The 6,345-nt window shown below is 35.7% G+C and overlaps 1 pseudogene across 2 annotated transcripts; it reads left to right on the top strand.

Moving 5' to 3' along the window:
* The first annotated feature begins 1,436 nt into the window (after nucleotides 1-1,436).
* Nucleotides 1,437-6,131, top strand: LOC149180600 (floricaula/leafy-like protein FL1 pseudogene; annotated as a pseudogene). Of its 2 annotated transcripts, XR_016257475.1 has the most exons (3): nucleotides 1,437-1,754; nucleotides 1,929-2,426; nucleotides 5,722-6,131. The product of XR_016257475.1 is annotated as a floricaula/leafy-like protein FL1 pseudogene, transcript variant X2 (transcript). The 2 variants fall into 2 exon arrangements; XR_016257474.1 differs by lacking the exon at nucleotides 1,437-1,754 and having other exon boundaries at nucleotides 1,762-2,426.
* Nucleotides 6,132-6,345: the final 214 nt, after the last annotated feature.

Here is a 6,345-nt window from a genome sequence, read left to right as displayed (position 1 = left end):
GCAATTGTAATGGCGGTGGTTTATTTTATTTTTTTCAACTAAAAAAATTGTGTTTGGAGCAGTTTTCAGATATATATAATTTTGCTTGAGATTGGACTGCATTTGGAGCATTTTTCAGATATATATAATTTTGTTTGAGATTAGACCTCCCTACTTAACTATTAACCATTAAACCACGTCCTAAAAACTATTGAAGATGTCTGAATGGCTAAGGGGTTCGTTATAAGTCTGGTAACCGATTACGATGCAATGGGAAAACACCTTCAGCGTCGCTCAAACCTGCGCCCAAATGGAGACCTTGAATGTATCTGTTTCGCCAGACGCTGGGAGCTACCAATGCAGACAATTTATAGCAGCACAGGGTGGGATTCGTATGCATGGGCCTTCCGGGCGCCCGCCAAAATGGTGGATGTCATTGTTCACAGAGTATAATTTACCTTACCCCTGGGGCACAGCCTGTCGGGATTCAACACCGCGAGCGGACTTGCGAGGTGAGCAAGCACCGTGAGCAGGAGAAACGAATCGAGAGGACCTGTTCCGGTTGTGCGAATGGAGCAAATGAATGTTTGGCGCGAGGGATCGTTTGAAATTGCGCGGGTGTTGGTTGCCAGCACAGCGGGTGCCAGCTCGGAGGTGGTGGGTCAAAAAAGCGTTAATTAGTGTTATATGCTATCGATTGCCTTACATAGTATTATATGTTATTTATTGCCTTAAGCGTTCTTTTGCAACATCTGGTGCAAATGCTAATTACAAATATTTTTTTTTGATTTTTGGGTTTCCCTTTGCAACACAGTCTTCAAAATCAAATTGAAAAGATTATTATTGTTTAATTTTTTTTTATAGTTTTATTAGTTTTTTCTTACAATGGAGGGAGAAGAGGCCCGGTCATATTTTCCTCATCAGACGCTGAAAAGACAGTTTTAGCAGGCAGTTTCCATGGGAAAATTGCATGGTAAACAATTTTCAACAGCCTTTGATTAAATATAAATTCCCTGGCTAGCTAGCCCTTCCTTTTAGAGAGAGCCAATATCCTACAGCAAGCATCGTTCGTTAGTGCTGGGGTGCTCCTTCCGTCGAGTGTATAAAACCAATGGATTTTATGATTCGCCACCCTTACCTAATCTACATTGGTAAATGCTGCATCCAAGGGATATGATCTTGATGACTAGACACTCACCCCTGACTACAACCAGTAACTTAATGCTTAATACAAGTTGATTCTCTTTATTACTATACACTCATAGGTAAATGCTTGTCAGATGACTAGCAAGTCTCGCTGCAATCTATAGGACACCATAAAAGCAGCCATTACAATATTTACAACGTACGGTATTGGGATAAGGTTCCCTTGACCCCCAGAGCCATTTCTCTCGAGGACATTAATGAAAAGTATAAAAGTGAAAACAATAAAATGGATACACTGAAAATCATTTCATAGAAGATAGCACTCGGACTGTAGAGAGTTTTGTTTAATCTGCAAAGATGGCCTTGCAATGAATAATTTGAGTACAACACTAACTCAAAGTATAGTCAAATCATTAGTTCTGGAATAGTTTCAGATACTTAGTCTTGATAAGTTTGAGCGATCGCTACTAGGTACTGTGATGTGATTAGAAGAAAATGGTGTTCCAATAAACTAGATTAAGAAGCATTAAACTCACAAGACAGCGTTAAATATGGGAGCAGCCTTACATTTTCTAATGTAAAGTCACTGGATGGTAGAGAGATCCCTGGGCCTAGAAGTGTTTTTGGAGGTACACATTCTGCTTCTTCAAGTACTGCTAGGAACCCACTTGGTCTGGTTAAATACCTGAAGGAATTTGTTACCCATCAACTTCAAATCTTGCAGTCAATCGGTAATCAATGAAAGGCATCTCATAATTTATCACCCATGTGCTAATTCTATGAGTGGTTTTTGTTTGGTGTAGGAGCGCACTGCATTCTACTTCGGAAAAAAATATGGATGCAGAGCACTTTCCTGTAGGTTTCTTTAGGTGGGATCAGAGACCAGCACCAGTTGTAGCGGCAGCAGCAGCACCAACAACAACTGTCTTTAACAAGGACCATGGACGACCGTTGGAAGTCATTCTTCCCATGAATGGCAGAAAGGAATTGAAGTCCCTTGAAGATCTGTTTAAAGAGTATGGAGTTCGGTACTTAACTCTTGCCAAGATGACCGAGATGGGCTTCACTGCCAACACCCTTGTCAATATGACAGAGGAAGAGATTGAAGATTTGATGAAGACCCTGGTAGAACTCTATCATATGGATCTTCTTATAGGGGAGAGATATGGAATTAAATCTGCCATAAGAGCAGAGAAGAAAAGATTGCAGGATAGCTTGGAGATGCAAAGGTTGGAAATCTTGTCTGAGGCAGAGAGAAAGAGGATATTACATGATGATCAGAATACTTTTGCAGTCTGAAGGTAATTTTATCTTCTCCTCTTCTGAATGTCTGCATTGGTGGCCTGCAATCAAAATGTATTGTAGTCTACGTTCACTAATAAATCTTATATTCCATTCTGTGGACAGTATACAGGTAGGATTCACTTACACAAAATAGGTGCCTGATAGTTAGATTGATACCTAATAGTTAGATTGATAGCTAAGACACTTGTGATTTGTCATGCTTACAACAAAATATCAGGGAATCAAAGCGCTGGTATGATGATTTGGACAATGTTTTGAATCCGTATAAAAAACACACATTATTATAGCTCAAATATTTGTGAATCACACTACTTTCTACACAAATTGTTTGGAAAAAAAATGGTGAATAGAGAATTTAGTTTCTGAAACATTGCAGCTTAACAATGGATTGCACAAAGTTTACTGAGTATATTATCTACCAGTATCAATTTCTTGGCCTGTAGGTAGCTTTCAGTATCAATTTTCAACTCTGTTGCATATAACCTGCTATATTCTTATTTTGCACTATAATGGGAAAGTATGCTTCCAAGTTAGTCTCACCAAACATCTAATGTTGGAAGTAGCAATCTGCACGTTGATGTCCAACTGGTAAGAATGCCCCCAATGCAAGGGGCATGTAGGTCCATCCATGGTAGAGCAGCGCACCAACTGGGTTTAATTCTTAGACCATGCAGTTTTCAACATGGCATCCGAGGCAGATGTTGAGGTTGATTGGCGGTATTAATTTTAGTGGCTAGGAAGCCTGAGTCAAAATGTAGCTTGACAATGGGTGTTTGAAATAGTAATCAACACCTTGATATCAAACCAGTAAGATCGTCAATATTGAAAAATATATGTAGCTCCATGGGCTGGTTCCTGCGATGAATGGGGCATGTAGTTGCAGGTTGGAGCAGCTCGCCAGCTGGGGTTATTCCCTATCATATTCATTTTGGTATCAGAGTTCAGTGCTGAAGTTGTTTGGCCGTAGGTAGGAGGGCTGATCCAAAATGTGGTTTGAAAGGGATGTTGGACAATCAACACCTTGATTTGGAACTAGTAAGAGTACCTGTCATAAAATAGGCATGTATCTCAATGGTAGAGCAGCCCAAAGCCCTGGGTTTGAATCATAGACTGTTAGATTTTCATCACAGACACTAGTTTTCACACACAGAGGAATAGAAATTGATGGGGTTCAATATAGGCTTGTAAATACCAGTGGTGATTTTGGTTGGTCCCGCTCTTTTGTTTCATTAATCTTAAGGCAAAAGCTCTGACCTTATCAGAATATTCTATAAGTTTTAAGGTAGCATGTATAATAATGGGTGATTTTAGTTTCATTATACAACAATATAGGTTTAATAAATTGAAACAGGAAAACAAATGCATTGTTTTAAACTGACATAAGATTGAGGTACTGTATTTGTGATAAACCTGTTATTCTCAAGAAACCCGTAAGAAGTTTAGTTTCTGGTACCTGTTTCCCGTCTTTTAATGAGTGCCTGGCTTATTGGGAAACCCATCCATAACTTGCGGGTTCATTTATTTATGAAACAGTTGGCTTTTCATAAATAATATAGGCCATGTAACAGAATCAACCTAATCATAATGAAAAAGTGACCAAAATGATATAAAATCATAAAATATTATTATTATATATCTTGGGAAATAATACAAGAGATTGGCTCAGAAGTTTGATGGTATTTGAAAATCTGTGTGAGACCATTACCCAGTTTCTGTTGACTACATCGTATTATCGAATGAATATTTGATTTTGGAAGTCAACATTGTGATCTTGGTTGGATGCTGGAGAAGAGTTTGGAAAGTAAATTTTAAATGTAAGGAGATCTTATTTAGTCTCACTTTTTATTACAATGTAGAATTTTATATTTGATGTCGAGAGTCATATTGTGATCTTGGTTGGATGCTGAGGAGAGTTTGGAAAGTAAATTCTAAATGTAAGGAGATCTTATTTAGTCTGACTTTTTATTACAATGTAGAATTTTATATTTTATATTTGATGTTGGAGGTAACATTGGTTGGATGCTGGAGGAGAGTTTGGAAAGTAAACTTTTAAATGTAAGGAGATTTTATTTAGTCTTACATTTTATTACAATGTAGAATTTTATGTATATGAATTTTTATCTCTGTTCTTAGGACGAGTCACGAACCAAAAAAATTTCAAGTGTTAAAATTAAAATCTCTTTTCACAAAGCCTCTAATCTCAAAAGATTTGATAATTATTATTTTAATATTTTTTATTTATGTTTTAAAGTTTTTATATTTAAATTTTTGGAGCATTTAATTTAAAAAATAGTTTTAGAATTTTGTAGATAATTTTTTATTTATTATAAAAATATATATAAAGATGTAATGTTAAATGATTAAAAATATTTAAACTTTGAATTTATGTGAAATTAATATATAATATTATTATTAAGGTTATGGTTAAGTTAAATATTGAATTGGTGTATGAGATTTCTTTATTTGTGGGATACCTAGAGGCAATTATTTGACTATTAAATCTACAAAAACATACATAATTTATTATCTTATTTAAAACATGTAACCTCATATTATAATTAATTAAATGTAATTTAAATAGTTAAGAAAATGTTATTAATCTTTCCATCTAAATTCAATTTCATATATTACACTTATAATTAAAATATCTTTATAATAATTTTAAACATCATTAAATATCACACATAAAATATAAAATATTTCTTCATAAAAATAGATTATTTAAATTCAATTCTACCTATTTAATTCACAATTAGAATATCCTTATAATAATTTCACACCCTATTAAATATGAAACGCATAGAGTATCAAAACTTTTGTTCGTAAAAGTACATGATTTATTCTGATTAACAACAAACACAGAGTATCAAATATTCCTTCATAGACGTACATTATTTGTTCTGACTAACATTGTAGTCACAATTCTTTTCATTGTAAAAGGAATATACAGAATCCCACATTGCAGTTAATAGCATAGAAGAAATTGACTTATTATGTGTGGCTGTCAATTCTGATGGATGATTATAGCATTCTTTTACTTTATCTCAGCATTCTATACCTTAGTTATAATAAATGCAACCATGCAGTCCAACAGCAGAATATTATATGTGAAATCATGCTATCCCTTTGTTATAATACAATACAACCATGCAGTCCAACAGCAGAATATGGAAACATTCGGTCCAACAACAGAATATTATATATGAAATCTGCAACCATTTAGTCCAACATCAAAATATTATACATGAAATCTTATCCTCAAGTCCAGCTTTTTGTTTTGTTGTTTTGTAGGAACATCTAAGGAACTGAGAGCAAATGATCCACTGATTTTCCCAGCAAGCACAAGTGCAGATCATGCCCCAATGAATATAGCCAGCTGCAAAGACAGTACTCTCATTCTCCAGAACAGTAATCAGGCACAGTTTTGTGGCTCGGGATTGATTGGAGTGCCTGAGCACAGCAGTGAGAGCGATGAAAGGAAAGCTGATACGAATAAGCAGAAAAGAAGGCGGTCCAAGGATCCTGGAGAGGATGGGGAGGACAGGCCTTGAGAGCATCCTTTCATTGTCACTGAACCAGGAGAACTGGCAAGAGGGAAGAAAAATGGTCTGGATTATCTCTTTGATCTCTATGAGCAGTGTGGGAAATTTTAATTAGAAGTACAAAGGATTGCTAAGGAAAAGGGAGAAAAATGCCCAACAAAGGTACTTGATCTCCTTAAAGCACTTCTTCAAGGCAGCCTATAGCATTGTTCTGTGTTTCTGTATTTTAAGAACAGTATACTATATTGTTGAAATTTTAAGACTGCAAACAAATTTAATTCTGTTTTGAATTGAAGAGAATATTTTTGCCGAGAAAAGTCCAGGTGCATTAACCCCCACCATGGTGGAGCCTGGAGGTGGGGGAGATCCATCA

The sequence above is a fragment of the Pinus tabuliformis genome, chromosome 3_2 (assembly GCF_031772625.1).
Source record: "Pinus tabuliformis cultivar Carrire ecotype Pingquan chromosome 3_2, CPIR1, whole genome shotgun sequence".
NCBI lineage: Eukaryota > Viridiplantae > Streptophyta > Pinopsida > Pinales > Pinaceae > Pinus > Pinus tabuliformis.
The sequence above is the reverse complement of the archived record's forward strand: the minus strand, read 5'-3'. Positions and strand labels throughout refer to the sequence as shown.